This window comes from Mustelus asterias, unplaced genomic scaffold, assembly GCF_964213995.1.
Source record: "Mustelus asterias unplaced genomic scaffold, sMusAst1.hap1.1 HAP1_SCAFFOLD_425, whole genome shotgun sequence".
In the NCBI taxonomy this organism is placed as follows: domain Eukaryota; kingdom Metazoa; phylum Chordata; class Chondrichthyes; order Carcharhiniformes; family Triakidae; genus Mustelus; species Mustelus asterias.
In genome coordinates, this window is record NW_027590380.1 from 362,501 (window position 1) to 372,500 (window position 10,000).

The following is a 10,000-nucleotide window of genomic DNA, read 5'->3' on the forward strand; positions in this document are numbered from 1 at the left end:
ACCGCACCCTCGGGTGCTGGCTTTTCACTGGTTCACCATTTACTGCCGGCTCACACCTGGGCCACCCTCCCGTGGCCAGAGCCTGAGCCTAGTGCGGCTTAATCTCCCACCGTGCCCCGTTTGATGGACCCTCTCTGCGGCCAGAGGCTAAGTCAAGTTCGGCTAACTCTGCCACCGTGCCCGTCGTCTGGACCATCTCTCTTGCCAGAGACTAAGTCCAGTTTGGTTAATGATTTACCAGAGCTCCGTTCAGCGCGGCCGATGGTCTCAACCATTCCGGCCGCCGGCGGAGCTCCACCCGGGGCTGCAACCGGGTGAGGTCCGGGGCCCTCGGTCGTGCCCGTCGGCTGGACCATCTCTCTTGCCAGAGACTAAGTCCAGTTTGGTTAATGATTTACCAGAGCTCCGTTCAGCGCGGCCGATGGTCTCAACCATTCCGGCCGCCGGCGGAGCTCCACCCGGGGCTGCAACCGGGTGAGGTCCGGGGCCCTCGGTCGTGCCCGTCGGCTGGACCATCTCTCTTGCCAGAGACTAAGTCCAGTTTGGTTAATGATTTACCAGAGCTCCGTTCAGCGCGGCCGATGGTCTCAACCATTCCGGCCGCCGGCGGAGCTCCACCCGGGGCTGCAACCGGGTGAGGTCCGGGGCCCTCGGTCGTGCCCGTCGGCTGGACCATCTCTCTTGCCAGAGACTAAGTCCAGTTTGGTTAATGATTTACCAGAGCTCCGTTCAGCGCGGCCGATGGTCTCAACCATTCCGGCCGCCGGCGGAGCTCCACCCGGGGCTGCAACCGGGTGAGGTCCGGGCCCTCGGTCGTGCCCGTCGGCTGGACCATCTCTCTTGCCAGAGACTAAGTCCAGTTTGGTTAATGATTTACCAGACCTCCGTTCAGCGCGGCCGATGGTCTCAACCATTCCGGCCGCCGGCGGAGCCCCACCCGGGGCTGCAGCCGGGTGAGGTCCGGGCCCTCGGTCGTGCCCGTCGGCTGGACCATCTCTCTTGCCAGAGACTAAGTCCAGTTTGGTTAATGATTTACCAGACCTCCGTTCAGCGCGGCCGATGGTCTCAACCATTCCGGCCGCCGGCGGAGCCCCACCCGGGGCTGCAACCGGGTGAGGTCCGGGCCCTCGCTCGAGGGGAAGGCACCCCCGGCCGCGGCCGGTGCCCAGGCCGCCGCTTTTCCGACGGCCGAAAAAGTCGGAAAAACGGCCGAAAATCCGGGGAAATACTAGCCCAATCTGGCCGAACGGCCGTCGGGGCGGCGGGCCCGGTGCGGTCCCGGCAGACCTGGGGGCTCGAGCGGGGCCCTGCTTCGATTTTCCTCCTTCAATGCAGCAAACTCAAAACTGGTTAATGAGTTGCCACATGTCATTGCCATCGCCTTCCTGCTATTCTGCAGGTACCCCGCCAACCCACCGTGCCAGAAAATGCAAGTGGCCACCTCGGCGGGGTGTGCCCCGGTAGTCCTACCGGGGAAGGGGCCCGGAGGCCCCGCAAAACGGTTCAATCTCAACTCCATCCCCACTTCCGGGGGTAACTGGTTAACCAGCCTCGGGACTCCCCTGCCAGAAAATGCGAGTGGCCACCTCGGCGGGACGGATCCGCCGAGCTCTGCGGGAAACCGTGCACCCTGCCCCGCCACCACCGACCGGATCTGACTTCATAGAGCTCCGTGCGGCTCCCATTTTTGCTCTGCGGGGCCAGGGAGCCTCCGAATCGGAAGGACTACCGCCATCGCGGGTGCATCACTGCTGCCGGGTGGCCACGGCCTGCCAGCCCTCACCTGGACCCCCCCCTCCTGCGCCAGGGGCCAAGTCCAGTTTGGTTAATGAGTTACCCGAGCTCCGTTCAGCGCGGCCGATGGTCTCAACCATTCCGGCCGCCGGCGGAGCTCCTCCGGGGCTGCAAACGGGTGAATTCCGGGCCCTCGCTCGAGGGGAAGGCACCCCCGGCCGCGGCCGGTGGCCAGGCCGCCGCTTTTCCGACGTCCGAAAAAGTCGGAAAAACGGCCAAAAATCCGGAGAAATACTAGCCCATTCTGGCCGAACGGCCGTCGGGGCGGCGGCCCGGTGCGGTCCCGGCAGACCTGGGGGCTCGAGCGGGGCCCTGTTTCGATTTTCCGCCTTCAATGCAGCAAAGTCAAAACTGGTTAATGAGTTGCCACATGTCATTGCCATCGCCTTCCTGCTATTCTGCAGGTACCCCGCCAACCCACCGTGCCAGAAAATGCAAGTGGCCACCTCGGCGGGGTGTGCCCCGGTAGTCCTACCGGGGAAGGGGCCCGGAGGCCCCGCAAAACGGTTCAATCTCAACTCCATCCCCACTTCCGGGGGTAACTGGTTAACCAGCCTCGGGACTCCCCTGCCAGAAAATGCGAGTGGCCACCTCGGCGGGACGGATCCGCCGAGCTCTGCGGGAAACCGTGCACCCTGCCCCGCGACCACCGACCGGATCTGACTTCATAGAGCTCCGTGCGGCTCCCATTTTTGCTCTGCGGGGCCAGGGAGCCTCCGAATCGGAAGGACTACCGCCATCGCGGGTGCATCACTGCTGCCGGGTGGCCACGGCCTGCCAGCCCTCACCTGGACCCCCCCTCCTGCGCCAGGGGCCAAGTGCAGTTTGGTTAATGAGTTACCCGAGCTCCGTTCAGCGCGGCCGATGGTCTCAACCATTCCGGCCGCCGGCGGAGCTCCTCCGGGGCTGCAAACGGGTGAATTCCGGGCCCTCGCTCGAGGGGAAGGCACCCCCGGCCGCGGCCGGTGGCCAGGCCGCCGCTTTTCCGACGTCCGAAAAAGTCGGAAAAACGGCCAAAAATCCGGAGAAATACTAGCCCATTCTGGCCGAACGGCCGTCGGGGCGGCGGCCCGGTGCGGTCCCGGCAGACCTGGGGGCTCGAGCGGGGCCCTGTTTCGATTTTCCGCCTTCAATGCAGCAAAGTCAAAACTGGTTAATGAGTTGCCACATGTCATTGCCATCGCCTTCCTGCTATTCTGCAGGTACCCCGCCAACCCACCGTGCCAGAAAATGCAAGTGTCCACCTCGGCGGGAACACCTCCGGTAGTCATGCCGCCGAAGAGGTCCCGAAGGCGGCATGAGGGGGTCAAATCCATCCCGATGGGGACCGACGGTTCTTTTTAAAAACGCGTTTTTTCGCGATTTCAACGGCCGGGCCGCCTCGCCCCGGGTCGCCACGACCCCGAACCGCCACCCGCCGGTCGCCGAAGCCGATAGAGCGCCGCCTACCGGTCATCAAATAATTGGTTAATGAGTTCCCCCGAAGTTGGTTAATGTTTTCCCGGCTGTTGCTTAGTCTGATCCCCGCAGCTCCTGATACTAAGGGCAGCTGCTTAATGTACTGCCCCCTGTTGGACAATGGCTTCCCCGCCGTTGGTTGATGCTTTACCCGCCTCTGGTGGATGTTTTCCCGAAACTGGTTAATGAGTTCCCACGAAACTGGTTAATGAGTTCCCACGAAGTTGTTTTCCCCGCTGCTGGTTCATTTGCACCCCGCTGCTCCTGATACTAAGGGCAGCTGCTTAATGTGCTCCCCCCTGTTGGACGAAGGCTTCCCCGCCGTTGGTTGATGCTTTCCCCGCCTCTGGTTGATGTTTTCCCGAAACTGGTTAATGAGTTCCCCCGAAACTGGTTAATGAGTTCCCACGAAACTGGTTAATGAGTTCCCCCGCGGTTGGTTGATCTTTTCCCGGCTGTTGCTTAATCTGATCCCCGCTGCTCCTGATACTTAGGGCAGCTGCTTAATGTACTGCCCCCTGTTGGACAATGGCTTCCCCGCCGTTGGTTGATGCTTTACCCGCCTCTGGTGGATGTTTTCCCGAAACTGGTTAATGAGTTCCCACGAAACTGGTTAATGAGTTCCCACGAAGTTGTTTTCCCCGCTGCTGGTTCATTTGTACCCCGCTGCTCCTGAGACTAAGGGCAGCTGCTTAATGTGCTCCCCACTGTTGGACAAAGGCTTCCCGGCCGTTGGTCGATGCTTTCCCCGCCTTTGGTGGAGGATTTCCCGAAACTGGTTAATGAGTTCCCACGAAACTGGTTAATGAGTTCCCACGAAGTTGTTTTCCCCGCTGCTGGTTCATTTGCACCCCGCTGCTCCTGATACTGAGGGCAGCTGCTTAACGTGCTCCCCCCAGTTGGACGAAGGCTTCCCCGCCGTTGGTCGATGCTTTCCCCGCCTCTGGTGGATGTTTTCCCGAAACTGGTTAATGAGTTCCCCCGAAACTGGTTAATGAGTTCCCACGAAGCTGTTTTCCCCGCTGCTGGTTCATTTGTACCCCGCTGCTCCTGATACTAAGGGCAGCTGCTTAATGTGCTCCCGCCTGTTGGACAATGGCTTCCCCGCCGCTGGTTGATGTTTTCCCCGCCTTTGGTGGAAGGTTTCCCGAAACTGGTTAATGAGTTCCCCCGAAACTGGTTAATGAGTTCCCACGAAACTGGTTAATGAGTTCCCCCGCGGTTGGTTGATCTTTTCCCGGCTGTTGCTTAATCTGATCCCCGCTGCTCCTGATACTTAGGGCAGCTGCTTAATGTACTGCCCCCTGTTGGACAATGGCTTCCCCGCCGTTGGTTGATGCTTTACCCGCCTCTGGTGGATGTTTTCCCGAAACTGGTTAATGAGTTCCCACGAAACTGGTTAATGAGTTCCCACGAAGTTGTTTTCCCCGCTGCTGGTCCATTTGTACCCCGCTGCTCCTGAGACGAAGGGCAGCTGCTTAATGTGCTCCCCACTGTTGGACAAAGCCTTCCCGGCCGTTGGTCGATGCTTTCCCCGCCTTTGGTGGAGGATTTCCCGAAACTGGTTAATGAGTTCCCAGGAAACTGGTTAATGAGTTCCCCCGCGGTTGGCTGATCTTTTCCCGGCTGTTGCTTAATCTGATCCCCGCTGCTCCTGATACTAAGGGCAGCTGCTTAATGTGCTCCCCACTGTTGGACAATGGCTTCCCCGCCGTTGGCTGATGCTTTCCCCGCCGTTGGTGGACGTTTTCCCGAAACTGGTTAATGAGTTCCCACGAAACTGGTTAATGAGTTCCCACGAAACTGGTTAATGAGTTCCCCCGCGGTTGGCTGATCTTTTCCCGGCTGTTGCTTAATCTGTTCCCCGCTGCTCCTGAGACTAAGGGCAGCTGCTTAATGTGCTCCCCCCTGTTGGACAAAGGCTTCCCCGCCGTTGGTTGATGCTTTCCCCGCCTCTGGTGGAAGATTTCCCGAAACTGGTTAATGAGTTCCCCCGAAACTGGTTAATGAGTTCCCACGAAGCTGTTTTCCCCGCTGCTGGTTCATTTGTGCACCGCTGCTCCTGATACTAAGGGCAGCTGCTTAATGTGCTCCCCACTGTTGGACAATGGCTTCCCCGCCGTTGGTTGATGCTTTCCCCGCCTTTGGTGGACGTTTTCCCGAAACTGGTTAATGAGTTCCCACGAAACTGGTTAATGAGTTCCCACGAAGCTGTTTTCCCCGCTGCTGGTTCATTTGTACCCCGCTGCTCCTGATACTAAGGGCAGCTGCTTAATGTGCTCCCCACTGTTGGACAATGGCTTCCCCGCCGTTGGTTCATGTTTTCCCCGCCTTTGGTGGAAGTATTCCCGAAACTGGTTAATGAGTTCCCACGAAACTGGTTAATGAGTTCCCCCGCGGTTGGCTGATCTTTTCCCGGCTGTTGCTTACTCTGATCCCCGCTGCTCCTGATACTAAGGGCAGCTGCTTAATGTGCTCCCGTCTGTTGGACAATGGCTTCCCCGCCGTTGGTTGATGCTTTCCCCGCCTTTGGTGGACGTTTTCCCGAAACTGGTTAATGAGTTCCCACGAAACTGGTTAATGAGTTCCCACGAAACTGGTTAATGAGTTCCCCCGCGGTTGGCTGATCTTTTCCCGGCTGTTGCTTAATCTGATCCCCGCTGCTCCTGATACTAAGGGCAGCTGCTTAATGTGCTCCCCACTGTTGGACAATGGCTTCGCCGCCGTTGGTTGATGCTTTCCCCGCCTTTGGTGGATGTTTTCCCGAAACTGGTTAATGAGTTCCCACGAAACTGGTTAATGAGTTCCCACGAAGTTGTTTTCCCCGCTGCTGGTTCATTTGTACCCCGCTGCTCCTGATACTAAGGGCAGCTGCTTAATGTGCTCCCCCCTGTTGGACAAAGGCTTCCCCGCCGTTGGTTGATGCTTTCCCCGCCTCTGGTTGAAGTTTTCCCGAAACTGGTTAATGAGTTCCCACGAAACTGGTTAATGAGTTCCCCCGCGGTTGGCTGTTCTTTTCACGGCTGTTGCTTCATCTGATCCCCGCTGCTCCTGATACTAAGGGCAGCTGCTTAATGTACTCCCCCCTGTTGGACAATGGCTTCCCCGCCGTTGGTGCATGTTTTCCCCGCCTCTGGTTGATGTTTTCCCGAAACTGGTTAATGAGTTCCCACGAAACTGGTTAATGAGTTCCCACGAAGCTGTTTTCCCCGCTGCTGGTTCATTTGTGCACCGATGCTCCTGATACTAAGGGCAGCTGCTTAATGTGCTCCCCCCTGTTGGACAATGGCTTCCCCGCCGTTGGTTCATGTTTTCCCCGCCTTTGGTGGAAGTTTCCCCGAAACTGGTTAATGAGTTCCCACGAAACTGGTTAATGAGTTCCCAGGAAACTGGTTAATGAGTTCCCCCGCGGTTGGCTGATCTTTTCCCGGCTGTTGCTTAATCTGTTCCCCGCTGCTCCTGAGACTAAGGGCAGCTGCTTAATGTGCTCCCCACTGTTGGACAAAGGCTTCCCCGCCGTTGGTTGATGCTTTCCCCGCCTTTGGTGGAAGATTTCCCGAAACTGGTTAATGAGTTCCCACGAAACTGGTTAATGAGTTCCCAGGAAACTGGTTAATGAGTTCCCCCGCGGTTTCCTGATCTTTTCCCGGCTGTTGCTTAATCTGATCCGCGCTGCTCCTGATACTAAGGGCAGCTGCTTAATGTGCTCCCCCCTGTTGGACAATGGCATCCCCGCCGTTGTTTGATGTTTTCCCCGCCTTTGGTTGATGTTTTCCCGAAACTGGTTAATGAGTTCCCACGAAACTGGTTAATGAGTTCCCACGAAACTGGTTAATGAGTTCCCACGAAGTTGTTTTCCCCGCTGCTGGTTCATTTGTACCCCGCTGCTCCTGATACGAAGGGCAGCTGCTTAATGTGCTCCCCCCTGTTGGACAATGGCTTCCGCGCCGTTGGTGCATGTTTTCCCCGCCTTTGGTGGAAGTTTTCCCGAAACTGGTTAATGAGTTCCCACGAAACTGGTTAATGAGTTCCCCCGCGGTTGGCTGATCTTTTCCCGGCTGTTGCTTAATCTGATCCCCGCTGCTCCTGATACTAAGGGCAGCTGCTTAATGTGCTCCCCCCCTGTTGGACAATGGCTTCCCCGCCGTTGGTGCATGTTTTCCCCGCCTTTGGTGGATGTTTTCCCGAAACTGGTTAATGAGTTCCCACGAAACTGGTTAATGAGTTCCCCCGCGGTTGGTTGATCTTTTCCCGGCTGTTGCTTAATCTGATCCCCGCTGCTCCTGAGACTGAGGGCAGCTGCTTAATGTGCTCCCCCCTGTTGGACAATGCCTTCCCCGCCGCTGGTTCATGTTTTCCCCGCCTTTGCTGGACGTTTTCCCGAAACTGGTTAATGAGTTCCCACGAAACTGGTTAATGAGTTCCCTGGAAACTGGTTAATGAGTTCCGCCGCGGTTGGCTGATCTTTTCCCGGCTGTTGCTTAATCTCTTCCCCGCTACTCCTGAGACTAAGGGCAGCTGCTTAGTGTACTCCCCGTTGTTGGTTCCTGGCTTCCCCAGTGTTTTGCCTGCCGTTGGTTCATGTCTTCCCGATATTTCGTTCATGTTTTCCCCCGAAGTTGGTGAATGTTTTCCCGGCTGTTGGATAATCTGTTCCCCGCTGCTCCTGAGACTAAGGGCAACTGCTTAATGTACTCCCCGCTGGTGGTTAATGGCTTCCCCGGTGTTTGTTCAACCCCCCGCACCCGCGGTTAGGGTTAGGGTTCGGGTTAGGGTTAGGGTCAAGGCACAGGCAGAAACACGCCCTTACTACACACTCCATGCTCACAAGCACTCCACATTGACTCTCCACGCCCGCACAGGCGCCCCTCACGCCGGCCACACTTTCAAATTGCTCCGTTAGGGTTAGGGTTAGGGTTAGGGCTAGGGCTAGGGCTCGGGTTAGGGTTCGGGTGACGGCTACGGTTAGGGTTAGCGCTAGGGTTAGGGTTAGTGTTAGGGTCAAGGCACAGGCAGAAACACGCCCTTACAACACACTCCATGCTCACAAGGACTCCACATCGACTCTCCACGCCCGCACAGGCGTCCCTCGCGCCGGCCACACTTTCAAATTGCTCCCTTAGGGTTAGGCTTAGGGTTAGGCTAGGGTTAGGGTTAGGGCTAGGGCTCGGGCTAGGGTTAGGCTTAGTGTTAGGGTTAGGGCTAGCGTTAGGGCTATGGTTAGGGTTAGGGCCACGGTTAGGGTTAGGGTTAGGGTTAGGGCTAGTGTTAGGGTTAGGGTTAGGGTTAGTGTTAGGGTGAGGGCTAGGGTTAGGGCTTTGGTTAGGGTTAGGGTTAGGGCCACGGTTAGGGTGAGGGTTTGGGCTAGGGTTAGGGTTAGGGTTAGGGTTAGTGTTAGGGTTAGGGCTAGGGTTAGGGCTTTGGTAAGGGTTAGGGTTAGGGTTTGGGCTAGGGCCACGGTTAGGGTTAGGGTTAGGGTTTGGGCTAGGGTTAGGGTTAGGGTTAGTGTTAGGGTTAGGGCTAGGGTTAGGGCTTTGGTTAGGGTTAGGGTTAGGGTTTGGGCTAGGGTTAGGGTTAGTGTTAGGGTTAGGGTTAGTGTTAGGGTTAGGGCTAGGGTTAGGGCTTTGGTTAGGGCTAGGGCCACGGTTAGGGTTAGGGTTAGGGTTTGGGCGAGGGTTAGGGCTTTGGTTAGGGTTTGGGTTAGGTTTTGGGCTGGGGCTAGGGTTAGTGTTAGGGTTAGGGTTAGTGTTAGGGTTAGGGCTAGGGTTAGGGCTTTGGTTAGGGTTAGGGCCACGGTTAGGGTTAGGGTTAGGGTTAGGGTTTGGGCTAGGGTTAGGGTTAGGGTTAGGGTTAGTGTTAGGGTTAGGGCTAGGGTTAGCGCTTTGGTTAGGGTTAGGGTTTGGGCTAGGGTTAGGGTTAGGGTTAGTGTTAGGGTTAGGGCTAGGGCTAGGGCTTTGGTTAGGGTTAGGGCCACGGTTAGGGTTAGGGTTTGGGCTAGGGTTAGGGTTAGTGTTAGGGTTAGGGTTTGGGCTAGGGTTAGGGTTAGGGTTAGGGTTAGTGTTAGGGTTAGGGCTAGGGTTAGCGCTTTGGTTAGGGTTAGGGTTTGGGCTAGGGTTAGGGTTAGGGTTAGGGTTAGTGTTAGGGTTAGGGCTAGGGCTAGGGCTTTGGTTAGGGTTAGGGCCACGGTTAGGGTTAGGGTTTGGGCTAGGGTTAGGGTTCGGGTTAGGGTTAGGGCTAGGGTTAGGGTGAGGGCTAGTGCTCGGGCTAGGGTTAGGCTTAGTGTTAGGGTTCGGGTTAGGGTTAGGGCTAGGGTTTGGGTGAGGGCTCGTGCTCGGGCTAGGGTTAGGCTTTGTGTTAGGGTTAGGGCGCGGGTTTGGGTTAGTCTGAGAGTTAGGCTTAGGGTTATGCTTAGGGTCAGGGCACATGCAGAATCACGCCCTTACTCAACACTCCGTGCGCACAAGGACTCCACATTGACTCTCCACGCACGCACAGGCGCCCCTCGCGCCGGCCACGCTTTCAAATTGCTCCCCTAGTCGCGCATTAAGCCCGCCTACGGTTATTAAAGCCAACCGCCGCCGCCAGCCGACGTGGAACTCATTAACCAATTCACTTTTCGACATGGAACTCATTAACCAATTCACTTTGGGTCTGGGGGAAAACAAGTGCTTTGGGGCAGGGCAAGCGCAGGAAAACACCCTTACTACACACTCCGTGCTCACAAGCACTCCACATTGACTCTCCACGC